Source organism: Oryx dammah, unplaced genomic scaffold (genome assembly GCF_014754425.2).
Source record: "Oryx dammah isolate SB20612 unplaced genomic scaffold, SCBI_Odam_1.1 HiC_scaffold_25, whole genome shotgun sequence".
Taxonomy (NCBI): Eukaryota; Metazoa; Chordata; class Mammalia; order Artiodactyla; family Bovidae; genus Oryx; species Oryx dammah.
Genome location: NW_024070209.1, coordinates 90,500,217 through 90,515,451, shown reverse-complemented (window position 1 = coordinate 90,515,451; position 15,235 = coordinate 90,500,217). Strand labels below are relative to the sequence as shown.

General features: G+C 40.2%; 1 non-coding gene across 1 annotated transcript; it reads left to right on the top strand.

The window, feature by feature from the left end:
• Positions 1–303: 303 nt before the first annotated feature.
• Positions 304–375, top strand: TRNAC-ACA. The gene has a single exon. It is a non-coding gene; the product is annotated as a tRNA-Cys (tRNA).
• Positions 376–15,235: the final 14,860 nt, after the last annotated feature.

The following is a 15,235-nucleotide window of genomic DNA, read 5'->3' as shown; positions in this document are numbered from 1 at the left end:
GCCTTGCAATTCACCGAATACCTATTGCCCAAGGAAGCACATTCCCGTAACAGGCTAACACTTGGGGGGTTCTCTGCATCTTAGCAGTGCTGCTGCAACCGGAAACTGAGCGGTCACCATATTAGGGTCAGTACAGAATTTTTTTTCCATTCTATGTAATTTCCCTTCACAGTGTAATAGAAAAAAACTCAGTATTTCAATGAACCTGATATTCTTGCCAAACTGACTCCTTCTTTTTTAAAAAATCAAACGGGGCTTAACTTTGTGGTTAAATTATAGGAAATACAGTCATTCATAAAAGCTTCCCTGGTGGCTCAGACGGTAAAGCGTCTGCCTACAATGCGGGAGACCCAGGTTCGATCCCTGGGTTGGGAAGACCCTCTGGAGAAGGAAATGGCACCCCACTCCAGTACTCTTGCCTGGAAAATCCCATGGATGGAGGAGCCTGGTAGGCTATAGTCTATAGGGTCACAAAGAGTAGAGTAGGACATGACTGAGCGACTTCACTCATAGTCATTCACCAGCAGAAAACATAAAAACTCTGCTAGGATATTTTGAGTTTGAAGTTCTTATTGGCTTCACTGTGATTTCCAAGAAGCTGACCTAGGAAGACACAGCATAAAAGGAACGGTCAGCCAGTACACTCATGGACCTCTGTGCTAGAAACAGCAGGGAGAGCTCCTCACCCTCTGCCTTCCTGCACCATGCGGCCTTCATCCACCCAGTTCACCACAGCACAGTGAACGATGGCCTTTTTTAGATTCCACATGTGTCTGTTTGAATTTTGTTTTTCTCTGGATAGATGCCCAGGAGTGGAATTGCTGGTGCTGGATCATATGGTAGTTCTGGGCTTCCTAGGTGGCTCAGTGGTATTAAAAAAAAAAAAAAAAAAAAAAACCTCACCTGTCAATGCAGGAGACACAAGAGATGAAGTTTTGATCCCACGTTTGGGAAGACCCCTGGGTTGGGAAGATCCCCTGGTGAAGGAAATGGCAACCCGCTCCAGTCTTCTTGCCTGGGAAAATCTCATGAACAGAGGAGCTAGACAGGCTACAGTCCTGGGGGGCGCGAAGAGACAGACAAGACTGAAGGCACACGCACGCATGCACAGTAGCTCTATTTTCAGTTTTTAAAGGAACCTCCATACTGTTCTCCACAGTGGCTGCACCAGCCTACATTCCCACCTATTTACAAAATAGAAATAGAGTCACAGAAGTGGGAAAGGAAGAGAGGGGTAAATCGGGAGATTGGGATTGACATATACACTCTACTCTATGTAAAATAGATAACTAGGAAGAACCTACTGTATAGCACAGGCAACTCTACTCAATACTTTGTAGTGGCCAAATGGGAATAGACTCTAAAAAAGAGTGGATATATGATATGTATAACTGATTTACTTTGCAGTGCAGCAGAAGCTAATACATTATTACAAATCAACTCTAACTCCAATAAAAATTAATTTAAAAAATTGCCTTTAGTTCCCTCCTCTTTCATCCTGTCTTCCTCTCTGTGGTAACTTTCTACTTCAAACACAGTTTTCATTTCTCACCTTGCTGTTGGAATACCTAACATCAAGCACCAATGACTCATAACATTAGATTTGGCCAGTGTACATGTTCCTAAATCTTCAGGTTACTAAATCAGCTTCCAGAAACAGCTTGGATTCACCTCCTTCTGCAGCAAAGTGCTTCCTCAAATCATTGAAATCTATGTTTCACTTCCACACTACACTTAAGCATTTTGTCTATGTTACTAAATCATATTGATTTGTAGATTATACTAAAGTCTTATGTCACAGTATAAATTTCTCTTAAATTATCAGTTATTCAATTTCAGGAAGCATAGATTGGATGACAAGTTATTTGGTCTTTTGTTACTGAGTCTAAGTCTAACTGGCTAGCAAATAGATTGACTTGCTTTTAAACAGTCAATCAATCAAATGGTCTTAAGTGTTCTCATGTGTAAAAGTGATGACTCACATTAATTATGTCCCACTGAATTTGGTTTAAGAAAGTGCTGATGTATAAGTTCTCTCTTGTAAAGCCATATAGTACACACATCTACTCAATGACCAGTCATCAGTTTCAGGAAGTATTAGTTCATTTCAGTAAAGTTCAGTTCAGTCTCTCAGTCGTGTCCAACTCTTTGTAACCCCAGGGACTGCAACACGTGAGGCCTCCCTGTCCATCACCAGCTCCCAGAGTTTTCTCAAACTCATTTCCATTGAGTCGGTGATGCCATTCAACCATCTCATCCTCTGTCATCCCCTTCTCCTCCTGCCTTCAATCTTTCCCAGCATCAGAGTCTTTTCCAATGAGTCAGTTCTTCACATCAGATGGCCAAAATATTGGAGTTTCAGCCTCAGTGCTTCAGTGAATATTCAGGACTAATTTCCTTTAGGATGGACTGGTTGGATCTCCTTGCAGTCCAAGGGATTCTCAAGAGTCTTCTTCAACACCACAGTTCAAAAGCATCAATTCTTCGGTGCTCAGCTTTACTTATAGTTCAACTCTCACATCCATACATGACTACTGAAAAAAAACCGTAGCTTTGACTAGATGGACCTTTGTTGGCAAAGTAATGTCTTTGCTTTTTAATATGCCATCTAGGTTGGTCATAACTTTTCTTCCAAGGAGCAAACATCTTTTAATTTCATGGCTGCAATCACCATCTGCAGTGATTTTGGAGCCCCCCAAAATAAACTCTGTCACTGTTTCCCCATCTATTTGCCAAGAAGTGATGGGACCAGATGCCATGATCTTAGTTTTCTGAATGTTGAGCTTTAAGCCAACTTTTTCACCTCCTCTTTCACTTTCATCAAGAGGCTGTTTAGTTCATCTTCACTTTTTGCTATATCTGAGGTTATTGATATTTCTTCTGGCAATCTTGATTCCAGCTTGTGCTTTATCCAGCTCAGCATTTCACATAATGTATTCTGCATATAAGTTAAATAAGCAGGGTGATAATATACAGCCTTGACGTACTTCTTTTCCTATTGGGAACCAGTCTGTTGTTCCATGTCCAGTTCTAACTGTTACTTCCTGACCTGCATACAGATTTCTCAGGAGGCATGTAAGGCGGTCTGGTATTCTCATCTCTTTCAGAATTTTCCACAGTTTATTGTGATCCACACAGTCAAGGCTTTGGCATAGTCAATAAAACAGAATTAGATGTTTTTCTTGAACTCTCTTGCTTTTTCGATGATCCAATGGATGTTGGCAATTTGATTTTTGGTTCCTCTGCCCTTTCTAAATCCAGCTTGAACATCTGGAAGTTCACAGTTCATGTACTGTTGAAGCCTGGCTGGGAGAATTTTGAGAATTACTTTGCTAGTGTGTGAGATGAGTGCAATTGTGTGGTAGTTTGAGCATTCTTTGGCATCGCCTTTCTTTGGGATTGGAATCAAAACTGACATTTTCCAGTCCTGTGGCCACTGCTGAACTTTCCAAATTTGCTGGCATATTGAGTGCAGCACTTTCACAGTATCATCTTTTAGGATTTGAAAGAGCTCAACTGGAATTCCATCACCTCATCTAGCTTTGTTCATAGTACTAGTTCCTAAGGCCCATTTGACTTTGCATTCCAGGATGTCTGGCTCTAGTTGAGTGATCACACCATCATGATTATCTGTGTTACGCAGATCTTTTTTGTATAGTTCTTTTGTGTATTCTTGCCACCTCTTCTTAATATCTTCTCCTTTTGTTAGGTCCATACCATTTCTGTCCTTTATTGTACCCATCTTTGTATGAAATGTTCCTTTGGTATCTCTAATTTTCTTGAAGAGATCTCTTAGTCTTTCCCATTCTATTGTTTTCCTCTATTTCTTTGCATTGATCTCTCAAGAAGGCTTTCTTATTTATCCTTGCTATTCTTTGAAACTCTGCATTCATATGGGTATATCTTTCCTTTTCTCCTTTGCCTTTTGCTTCTCTTCTTTTCACAGCTATTTGTAAGGCCATCTCAGACAACCATTTTGCCTTTTTGCGTTTCTTTTTCTTGGGGATGGTCTGGGTCCTTGCCTCCTGTAGAATGTCATGAACCTCTGTACATAGTTCTTCAGGCACTCTGTCTATCAGATCTACTCCCTTGAATCTATTTGTCACTTCCACAAGTGTATAATCGTAAGGGATTTGACTTAGGTCATACCTGAATGGTCTAGTGTTTTTCCTTAATTTCTTCAATATAAGTCTGAATTTGGCAATAAGGAGTTCATGATCTGAGCCACAGTCAGCTCCTGGTCTTGTTTTTGCTGACTGTATAGAGCTTCTCCATTTTTGGCTTCAAAGAATATAATCTGATTTCGGTATTGACCATCTGGTGATGTCCATGTGTAGAGTCTTCTCTTGTGTTGTTGGAAAAGGGTATTTGCTATGACCAATGTGTTCTCTGGGCAAAACTCTGTTAGCCTTTGCCCTGCTTCATTCTGTACTCCAAGGCCAAATTTGCTTGCTACTACAGGTATTTCTTGACTTCCTACTTTTGCAGTCCAGTCCTCTGAATGAATGCTAATACATGGATGATTTTTTTTTGTTCTTCATGCCAAACAGTGCAGTATAGTGGGATAAAACAGTATAACATTTTCCAAAAGACTGGATTTCTTTCATAAATTTTACCACAGTTTTTAATATAACTGTATTAATCAGAGTTGAATATGGAAATCAGAAATATGGTAAATATTCTTAGAAAAAAGTGTTTTAAAACATAAATGATGTATTTACAGAATAATTGAGGTTTGAGTAATTGATACAGTCATGTATGGATGTGAGAGTTGGACTATAAAGAAAGCTGAGCACTGAAGAATTAATGCTTTTGAACTGTGTTGTTGGAGAAGACTCTTGAGGGTCCCTTGGCAGCAAGGAGATCCAACCAGTCCATCCTAAAGGAAATCAGTCCTGAATATTCACTGGAAGGACTGATGCTGAGGCTGAAACTCCAATCCTTTGGCTACCTTATATGAAGAACTGACTCATTGGAAAAACCCTGATGCTGGGAAAGATTGAAGGCAGGAAGAGAAGGGGACGACAGAGTATGAGATGGTTGGATGGCATCACCCATTCAATGGACAAGAGTTTGAGTAAACTCCAGGAGTCAGTGATGGACAGGGAGGCCTGGTGTGCTGCATTCCACGGGGTTGCATAGAGTCAGACACGACTGAGCGACTGAGCTGAGCTGAACTGAACTGAATAATTGATATTAGGGAATCAATGCTTGAAAGCTTGTTTTAAAAGTTACATAATACTGTCTGAGATTATTATCCAAGAACATGGAAGAGGTTTGCACTGGTTCTTAGCAAATATGAAGTCAGTGTGCCTCTCATCATAAATAATCTATCTCCACAAATGTCTATGGCTTCTTATATTTGTCTCTGGGTAATCTTTATTCTACTTCTGACACCATTCTACTTTGAGTTCTTGTTCATGTGTGCATGCTCAGTTGCTAGTTGTGTCTGAGTCTTTATGACCCAATGAGCTGTAGCCTGCCAGACTTTTTTGTCCAATTTTAAATTATTCGCTTGATCACCATGGTCATGGCTGTTTCTACACACATATTAAAAGGGAGAAGCAACCAAAGACATAATTATTTGTGGAACACAACAAACGAAAATGTATGTGTAGTGTAGGAGAAATAGTGCTCACTCAGTGCAGTGCTTCTTGTGTTCCTGCATGCATTCAGCCTCTTTTGAGTCAGGTGGAGCCGTATAACTATTTCATGGACTAGAGTTTGTAAGCTGCAGTGGGGAACTTCATTCGAATCCAGGATTCACGATGCTGGTGTGAGTTCTCTATACTCTTTCTTCGTTTCTTCTGGCAATTCTGGAGGCCGTGTGTCCCCAGTGCTTACACCTCTAGGAAACCTGCCAGGCAGCTGTCCTGGAGAACTGCTGATCTGCATTGACCTTGGCATCAGCCGAGTGATGTATTAAGTCATGGAGGTTTCCAGAAACTATTTTGTCCCAACCAAACCTGGACTTTCCTGACAAGGTCAATATGACAACTTTCATATCTGCCATCAGGAGGTGTAGTTTTCTACCATCACTATCCATTTTAATGTGCCTTTTGCCCTCAAACATTTAGCCTGAGCAGAATTCTTCACTTAGTATGAGGGAGCAAAACTTCATTTTGGTCTATGTTGGGTTGATACTCTCCCATGAATTGTTACCATTATAAAGTACCAAGGTGTGCAGAGAAGTACCCAGCTATTTCCCTGGTTTCCAGATACAGACTTCCTTTTCTTCCTTATGTACTAATAAACTAATCCACTTTGATATCCAGAATCAATAATTCCAGAGAACTCAGTATTTCCTTTTAATCTCAAAATAATGAAATGACAGTCGCAACTTCTGGTTTAATGAGAAAGTTAACATGTCTTCTGGTGAACTCATTTTTCCCATGAGCATGAAGACCTCTAAACAAGCAGAGCATAAAGTCATGGAGAGGAGGTAGTGTTCACAAGTGGATTATTAGTCGTAATCGTGGAAGATTCTAGGTCCATTCCTGCACCTTAGTTCTGCATCCAGGAGGAAGAATAAGAGTAATACATTGGTCAACAGTTGACAGCACATTACATACCTTGTGGGCATCGCCCCAGTGTTAATGTGCTGTACGCAAACCGCCGTCATCACCGAGTGTTCCCCAGTCCACTATTTCCTATGGCCATTTATGTACGAGCAATGGAGAATGTGGTCAGCAGTGAATCTCGTGGCTTCCACACACGGTCTCCTGAATTTTGCACTGAGATACATCACGTAATCAAGACAGTATCGTCTGGGGTAACTGGTGGTGAACAAGGCATTCAGAAAGTCCACAGCTAGTCATGCTGTTTGAAGTTCACCCCTGAAAGGAGTTCCCTCCCTCCCTTCCCTCAGACTTGTGGAGTCTATGACTCTGTGCTTTTCACATGTGCCAGCATGGTGTACAGGACGACTCACAAACTAGGCTCACTATTTCACTATCATATTCATAAAAGCCTTTCCACTATATCATACGTATGGGCTGAGCGAGAGATCTCAGTGTGGCAGAAGTGGACACAATTGGTCTAGAAATTGGTGAGAAGATGTGATGACTCAAATCTACTCATCTATTTTAGCCCAAAGAACTTATCCTCTGAGACTTCTGGGTAAATCATCCTCTTTGAAATTACAGAGGCTATCATTAAAAAGAATACATTTGAATCAGTTCTGATGAGATGGATGAAACTGGAGCCGATTATACTGAGTGAAGTGAGCCAGAAAGAAAAACACCAATACAGTATACTAACACATATATATGGAATTTAGGAAGATGGCAATGATGACCCTGTATGCAGGACAGCAAAAGACACAGATGTGTATAGCGGACTTTTGGACTCAGAGGGAGAGGGAGAGGGTGTGATGATTTGGGAGAATGGCATTGAAACATGTATAATATCATGTAAGAATTGAAATGCCAGTCTATGTCTGATGCAGGATATGACACGCTTGGGGCTGACGCGCGGGGATGACCCAGAGAGATGTTGTGGGGAGGGGGGTGGGAGGGGGGTTCATGTTTGGGAACGCATGTACACCTGTGGTGGATTCATGTCAATCTATGCCAAAACCAATACAGAATTGTAAAGTAAAAATTAAAAATAAATTTAAAAAAAAATAAATAAATGGCAATATTGCCATCCTCCACTCATAACCTAAAGAAGATAAGTAGTAATGTGCTCCCAAGAAAAATGACTGTCCACCACTTACTGACCTACTTCTTACTAACTTTGTGAAAGATGATCATCTGTGACTTCATGGAGCCAACATTCCTGAGCGGAGGGTGAATCCCACCTCCTTCTTAAAAGGTTCATGTTGTTCCCCCACGTTTTCCTCTTCATTAAATCTTGAACCAGCCTTCTGAGACTCAGGGGAGGCAGAAGCAAAACCTCAGGATTGGGGAGCTCATACAGCCAAGAGGGTCAGAAAGGGTGCTGTTCAGTTTCATTAAGTCTTTTCAAATGTTCAGTTTCTCACTTGTTTTCATTCAATGCACTTGACCCTGTGCTTGTGAAATCAACCTTCTATTCTCATGCCTCAACACCTCTACTCACCACATTTGTGAAATGGGAATATGGGAATTCTAGACAAATTGATCTGTAAGCTGCCATGGATGGTCCATGATATGTACTGTAAGACAAAACATAAAAAGTGGAAATTATATGGGTTCTAAACAAAAATCTACCCCTTGGTGTTCTTTGTTTAGGTAAGACTATTTCATTCATCCATTTAAAAGTTCATTCATCCATTATTTCCCACCTATTACATGTAATGAACTGCTGTTGTTGTTCAGTTGCTATGTCATGTTTGACTGTTTTGTGACCCCATGGACGTAGTCTGCCAAGCTCCTCTATGGGAATTCCCACACAAGAATACTGGAGCAGGTTGCCATTTCCTTCACCAGGGGACCTTCCTGACCCGGGGATGGGACTTGCATGTCCTGCATTGGCAAACAGATTCATTACCACTGATAGGTTACTTTACCAATTAGTTGTAGTTTGTACACTCTTTTGCTTAGATGACAGTCAAAATATATCTCAGAATTCAGTAAACCATATTTATGGCCATAAAAGAATTTTAGGAAAAAATAATTCGATTTCAAGATAAATAAAACATCCAAGTGTTAAAGAGGATGCAAATCACCAAACACAGTTGGTAGAGCTTCCGATTGATAATATATATATCAAGAGGGCTCAAAGACAGTGAAGCAGAAAATAAAATTACTATTGTTGGATACTGCTGCTTTATAGTAATGCAGGCTTCTTTATGTCAAAATCCATATTAAAGAAATGCATTTTCCATGATTTTCTTCAAGAATCTTCATACAACTATTTGCCCTTTACTGAAATATAAATTTCTTTGATAAATGTTTATAAAGTTTAGATTAAGTTGGCTATAGCATATTGGATGGAGAAGGCAATGACACCCCACTCCAGTACTCTTGCCTGGAAAATCCCATGGATGGAGGAGCCTGGTAGGCTGTGGTCCATGGGGTCGCGAAGAGTCAGACAAGACTGAGCGACTTCATTTTCACTTTTACGCATTGAAAAAGCAAATGGCAACCCACTCCAGTGTTCTTGCCTTGAGAATCCCAGGGACAGGGGAGCCTGGTGGGCTGCTGTCTATGGGGTCGCACAGAGTCGGACACGACTGAAGCGACTTAGCAGCAGCAGCAGCAGCAGCAGCAGCAGCAGCATATTGGAAAGTATAAATTCAAAACTTTGCACAATATCTAAAAATAAAATTTCCTCCCATTTCCTTCACCTCCCTCCTTCACCCCCATGGTAGGAGATATTCAGTTCCATGTTACAGAAATTATTCCTCTTATATTCTTGCTCGTCTCAAATGTACTGTTAAGAAACTCAACATTCAATAATGAGTTGCATGCTTAAGACCTGAAGACAAACAAGAATGTAGATTTATGTGCACGCTATATTTAGATGGTCTAATTTCACCAAAATCAAGGACTATTGTTTAGCTGGTGTACACAAGGTGCTCAAAATAAAAAAATAAATAAATAAATTCATTTTAATGAGCATTCCACATGTTATGATATTCACACATAATTAATCTGTGAGACCCAAAAATCACTTAAAGAGAGATTTTGAGGATTTAAAGGATGTATTTAGTTAACAATCCTATTGTAACTTAAAACTTAGGACTTTGTATAATCAAAATGCTCTGTGTTAGAATAAATTAGAGGCTTAACATTTCTTAAAGATAAAGGTCACCACCACCTTTTTTCTATTATGTTCTTACATGATTAACAAACTAATATTTTATTTTATTCCATGGAAATCATTTGGTTTAGGAAATGTATCCTTAATGATGCTTAAAGTTTAGCATTTTTATTTTTCTTAAAGAGACATTTTTATCGAATAATGCTTACTGATTTGATCAAGAAGTAGGATCAATATTTTCTACTTTTGAATCTGAGTAAACTTTTGTTGTTATCTTGACAAATAAAATATGGCAGAAGTGATGATACATGATTCCTGAGACAAAACCATATAAATTACACAGATTTGTCCTGTCCCTTTTCTCTCCTGGCTTTTGCTCTAGGACAGCCCTAAGCCAAGGTATAGGAAGTTTAATTATTCTATACCCCTCCATGCTGGAAAAATTGTGTGAAGATTGTACCACATGGGCATGGGAAGAGGTACCAAAGAGCTCCATCTGTTCCAGCATTGTGAGTCTTCTGGGCCAAGTCATCAGCTACACTGATGAAGTCTTCAAGATAACCGTTACAACATCAAGAGGTGTCACCCCTGCATTCAAGAGAAATTTGAACAATATTAACTGATATTTGTTGCCTTAAATCTCTAAGTTTGGGGGTGATTTATTATGCAATAATAGATAGCCAGAACAAATTTTTAAAATATTGTATTCACTTGCAATTTCCCTTCATGTATATGTTTTTTTGTTTGTTTTCATTGAAGTATAGTTGATTTATGATACGTGTTCAATCTCTGTGTCTGGAAAATCCCCTGGGGGAGGACATGGCAACCCACTCCAGTATTCTTGCCTGGAGAATCCCCCATGGACAGAGCAGCCTAGTGGGTTACAGTCCATGAGGTGGCAAAGAGTCAGACATCACTAAAGCAACTGAACAGGCATGCACATATTATTTCTCAGATTCTTTTTCATTATGGGTTAATAACAAGATATTGAATTTACTTCTCTGTGCTACACAGTAAGTCCTTGTTTCTTATCTATTTAAGAAAGATTTTGATACCAGATATGGAATACTGTCATGGCAAAAATCTGAGAATATGGCTATTTCTTCAGGACTAAATGGCAGGCAGAAATAGGAAGAGGCTGCAGAGAAGGCAATGGCACCCCACTCCAGTACTCTTGCCTGGAAAATTCCATGGACGGAGGAGCCTGGTAGGCTGCAGTCCATGGATCGCTAAGAGTCAGACACGACTGAGCGACTTCACTTTCACTTTTCACTTTCATGCATTGGAGAAGGAAATGGCAACCCACTCCAGTGTTTTTGCCTGGAGAATCCCAGGGACGGGGGAGCCTGGTGGGCTGCTGTCTATGGGGTCTCACAGAGTCGGACACGACTGAAGCGACTTAGCAGCAGCAGCAGCACACACTGTTAGGGCGATCTTGGTATCCTTCTAGGATGCTCTTGGTGTTGATTTAAAAGAGGGTTAAAAAAAAGATTTATTGGGAATTGGAAGAGAGGGAAACCTTGCTATTTAGCAGTGGAAAGTTTTGCAGTATTATTACCTGCTTTCATATGGGAAACAAAAAATATAAATAGTATATGTATTTACATATAGGTAGTTATGTGTATATTTCCTAAACATAACCTGATGAAATTCTAATGGTAACTGTGTACAGTAAATTTTATTGCATTTTACTGCCATCTCACAACAGTTGTGGAAAACAAATATGAATACATGTAACTCCTTGTAAGAATAAGGAACTTGCCATATAGTTAGCATAGTTGAGTCAGGCCCTAAACTCAGATATATCTGACTTTGATGACTACGTCTTGAACATTATAATAGAAATTCTATATGAATCCAAAACATATCTGCTAGCTAAAATATTGGAAAAATAATATGTGAACTAAATATTAAGAATTAAAAGAATGACTCATAAAGAGTGTACACATAAATTTTCTTTAAGATCTGTTGGAAATATTGTTCTTGCTTGTGTTCATCAAACAAGTAAATTCTATGGGATGTCCAAAGAGATGTCTCCCACAATTTACCAGGCCGAGAATCTAAAGCAAGAAGTAACATGCAAATAGCATCTAGAAAATAGCCCAACCCCCTTCAGGGCTGTGAGTGGAAATGAAATTTCTTGGCAACATATGCATTAATAAAATCACACATTAATAAAATGTGCTAGTAATATCAGGTGTTTCTACGAAACTCAGCTGCAACTTCCAAATTGACTCATTTTTTAAAAATATTGCTATATCTCATTTCTGCTTATATTTCCTCAAAGGTTTTGACCCCCAAACCTATTCACACACAGAAATGAAATAGCCATATTTTCCCTTGTTTTATTCCTTGTAGTTCACCACATCTCCACAACCTCAATATGTTGTTGTCATTGTTCAGTTGCTAAGTCGTGTCCGACTCTTTGCAATCCCATGGACTGGAACACTCCTGTTCTTCACTATCTCCTGGAACTTGCTCAGACTCATATCCGTTGAGCCAGTGATGCCATCCAACCATCTCATCCTCTGTCGCACCCTTCTTCTCCTGCCTTCAATCATTCTCAGCATCAGGGTCTTTTCTAATGAGTCAGCTCCTAGCATCAGGTGGCTGAAGTATTGGAGTTTCAGCTGCAGCATCAGTCCTTCCAATGAATATTCAGGACTGATTTCCTTTAGGATTGGCTTAATCTCCTTAATTAAATCTGACTGTTTTAATCTCGCAGTCCAAGGGACTCTCAAGAGTCTTCTCCAAAACCAGTCTTCTTCAAAAGCATCAGTTCTTTGGCTCTCAGCCTTCTTTATGGTCTAACTCTCACATCCATACTTGACTACTAGAGAAACCATAACTTTGACTAGATGGACCTTTGTTGGCAAAGTAATGTCTCTGCTTTTTAATATGCTCTTTAGGCTTGCCATGGTTTTTTTTCCAAGGAGCAAGTGTCTTTTAATTTCATGGCTGCACTCACCATCTGCAGTGATTTTGGAGCCCTCCCAAAATAAAATCTGTCACTGTTTCTACCTTTTCCCCTTCAATTTGCCATAAAGTGATGGGACCAGAAGCCATATGTTAGTAAACCCTCATTTCAGAAAATGCTGGTCAAATGTCTGAATATTGCTGTACTTTCCCAGTTATTGACTTCCCTGGTGGCTCAGATGGTAAAGCGTCTGCATACAATGCGGGAGACCCGGGTTCAATCTCTGGGTTGGGAAGATCTTCTGGAGAAGGAAATGGCAACCCACTCCAGTATTCTTGCCTGGAGAATCCCATGGACGGAGGAGCCTGGTGGGCTACAGTCCACGGGGTCACAAAGAGTCGGACACGACTGGACGACTTCACTTCCTTTCACTCCCAGTTAGACTACATTCAATCAAGAGGTGGCAGTAAGTTTGGAAAATAATCTAGGATGATTAGTAGAAGTTGTCACAAAAAAGGGCTGTGAATTCATGGTAGTTCTTTTAGTGAATAATCTTGTGGAGCTCTGCTCCCCCCTGTGAAGAGAAAGGAAATAAAACTCAAAGCATTAAAGTTTCCAAGTGAAACCAAGATCGTTTGAGATTTGAGTAGCCTGCTTTTTACTCTTACCCAGCCAGTATGCTTTATTTTTCTTACCTTTCAATTTCTCCTCTCTTCGCAAATCAGAAATGTCAAAATGCTCTTATAGGTTATTATCACTGTATCTGAGAAGAGCAACTTTTTAGCAAGTGCTGAAAATAACTTTCAAATATCTCTTGGTTTGACAAAACCCTTGAGGCATTTTTGCAATACCTTTGCTTTCTCAATTAAAAAAAATCCATATTTTAAGGAAAATTTAATGTTTCTGAAGCAGATCTGCCTGACCCAGGAATTGAACCGGGGTCTCCTGCCCTGCAGGTGGATTCTTTATCAACTAAGCTATGAGGGAAGCCCTGATTTAATGTATAAGATTAAATAATATTTTGTAGGGGGGGACCACTAGTGGAGAAGGCAATGGCAACGGCAACCCACTCCAGTACTCTTGCCTGGAAAATCCCATTGGCGGAGGAGCCTGGTAGGCTGCAGTCCATGAGGTTGCAAAGAGTCGAAAACGACTGAGCGACTTCACTTTCACTTTTCATTTTCATGCATTGGAGAAGGAAATGGCAACCCACTCCAGTATTCTTGCCTGGAGAATCTCAGGGACGGGGGAGACTGGTGGGCTGCTGTCTATGGGATCGCAGAGAGTCGGACATGACTGAAGCGACTTAGCAGCAGCAGCAACAGCAGCAACAGTAAGGACCACTAGATCTATGGAGCCCTTTATTTATTTTCTATGAAGACTATTTTTTAATCTTTAAACCTTGTTCACTGCCTTGAAGGAAAAGCAAACTATATAGGCTAGGAGATATGCCAACCCTGAAAAATATGAATTTACTTATAATCTGGGAAGACTCTGCTTTGAACCTTGATAGATATAACTAGCAAGGGGGAGCCAAGATATAGGGCTTAATAACTCTAGACTTTAAAGAAAATAAAACCAAATAATTTCTATTTATAAGTTTATATTAGCAGGAAGCCGCCTTCACTAGTCACAACCTGTATTTGGCCTTTGGTGCAACTGGAAATAATTTGAAAGGCTGTCTTTCAGTTCTCATGGAGCACAAAGTATTCAAGGTGTCCACATTTCCCAGTATGGACAGATCCCACCACCAGTGTGAGAAAATATTCTTATTATACCAAGCAGGGAAGTCCATACATATCTCTCTTTCCTCTTCCCCAACAATCACTCATTGTTCTAAACTTAAACAAAAATTTCCACTATTTTTTCTCAGGATGAGCAGAATATGTATAATCTCAGGTAGAAGTGCAAATGGAGGTCCCCAAATCTCAACAGAGCATGTCAGCCAGGGGAGCAAGAGAATCTGTCTCACGTCATCACAGGCAACTCTAGCGCAGCAAGAGCCCAGCAGACTTAAATTGGAGAGTGGATTCTCAAACCGATCTTGACTCCAACCAGCGGTGGTTTCACTTTCATGCAAAAAAGACACAGATGTGTATAGCGGACTTTTGGACTCAGTGGGAGAGGGAGAGGGTGAGATGATTTGGGAGAATGGCATTGAAACATGTATAATATCATGTAAGAATCAAATTGCCAGTCTATGTCCGATGCAAGATAAGGCACGCTTGGGGCTGATACGCAGGGATGACCCAGAGAGATGTTGTGGGGAGGGGGGTAGGAGGGGGGCTCATGTTTGGGAACGCATGTACACCTGTGGTGGATTCATGTCAATCTATGCAGAATTGTAAAGTAAAAATTTTTAAAAATTAATTAATTAATTAATTTAAAAAAAAGAAATCAAATGAAATTCACACATGGCAAAATCTATTCTAAAATTCAAAGCTTACCATTCGAAAGAAGAGTAAAGAAAAATAAATACAAGGAGTATCAGGCAAACCCTGTAAATTGACAGGCAGGAGGTGGAGGCTGATGGTCCCATCTGTGCAGGTGAGTGAGTGAGTCTGGGATGGTGTGAGGTAGGTGCCCAGAGTGAGGGGGCACACCTGTGGCATCGTCCTGTCCCATCCTCAC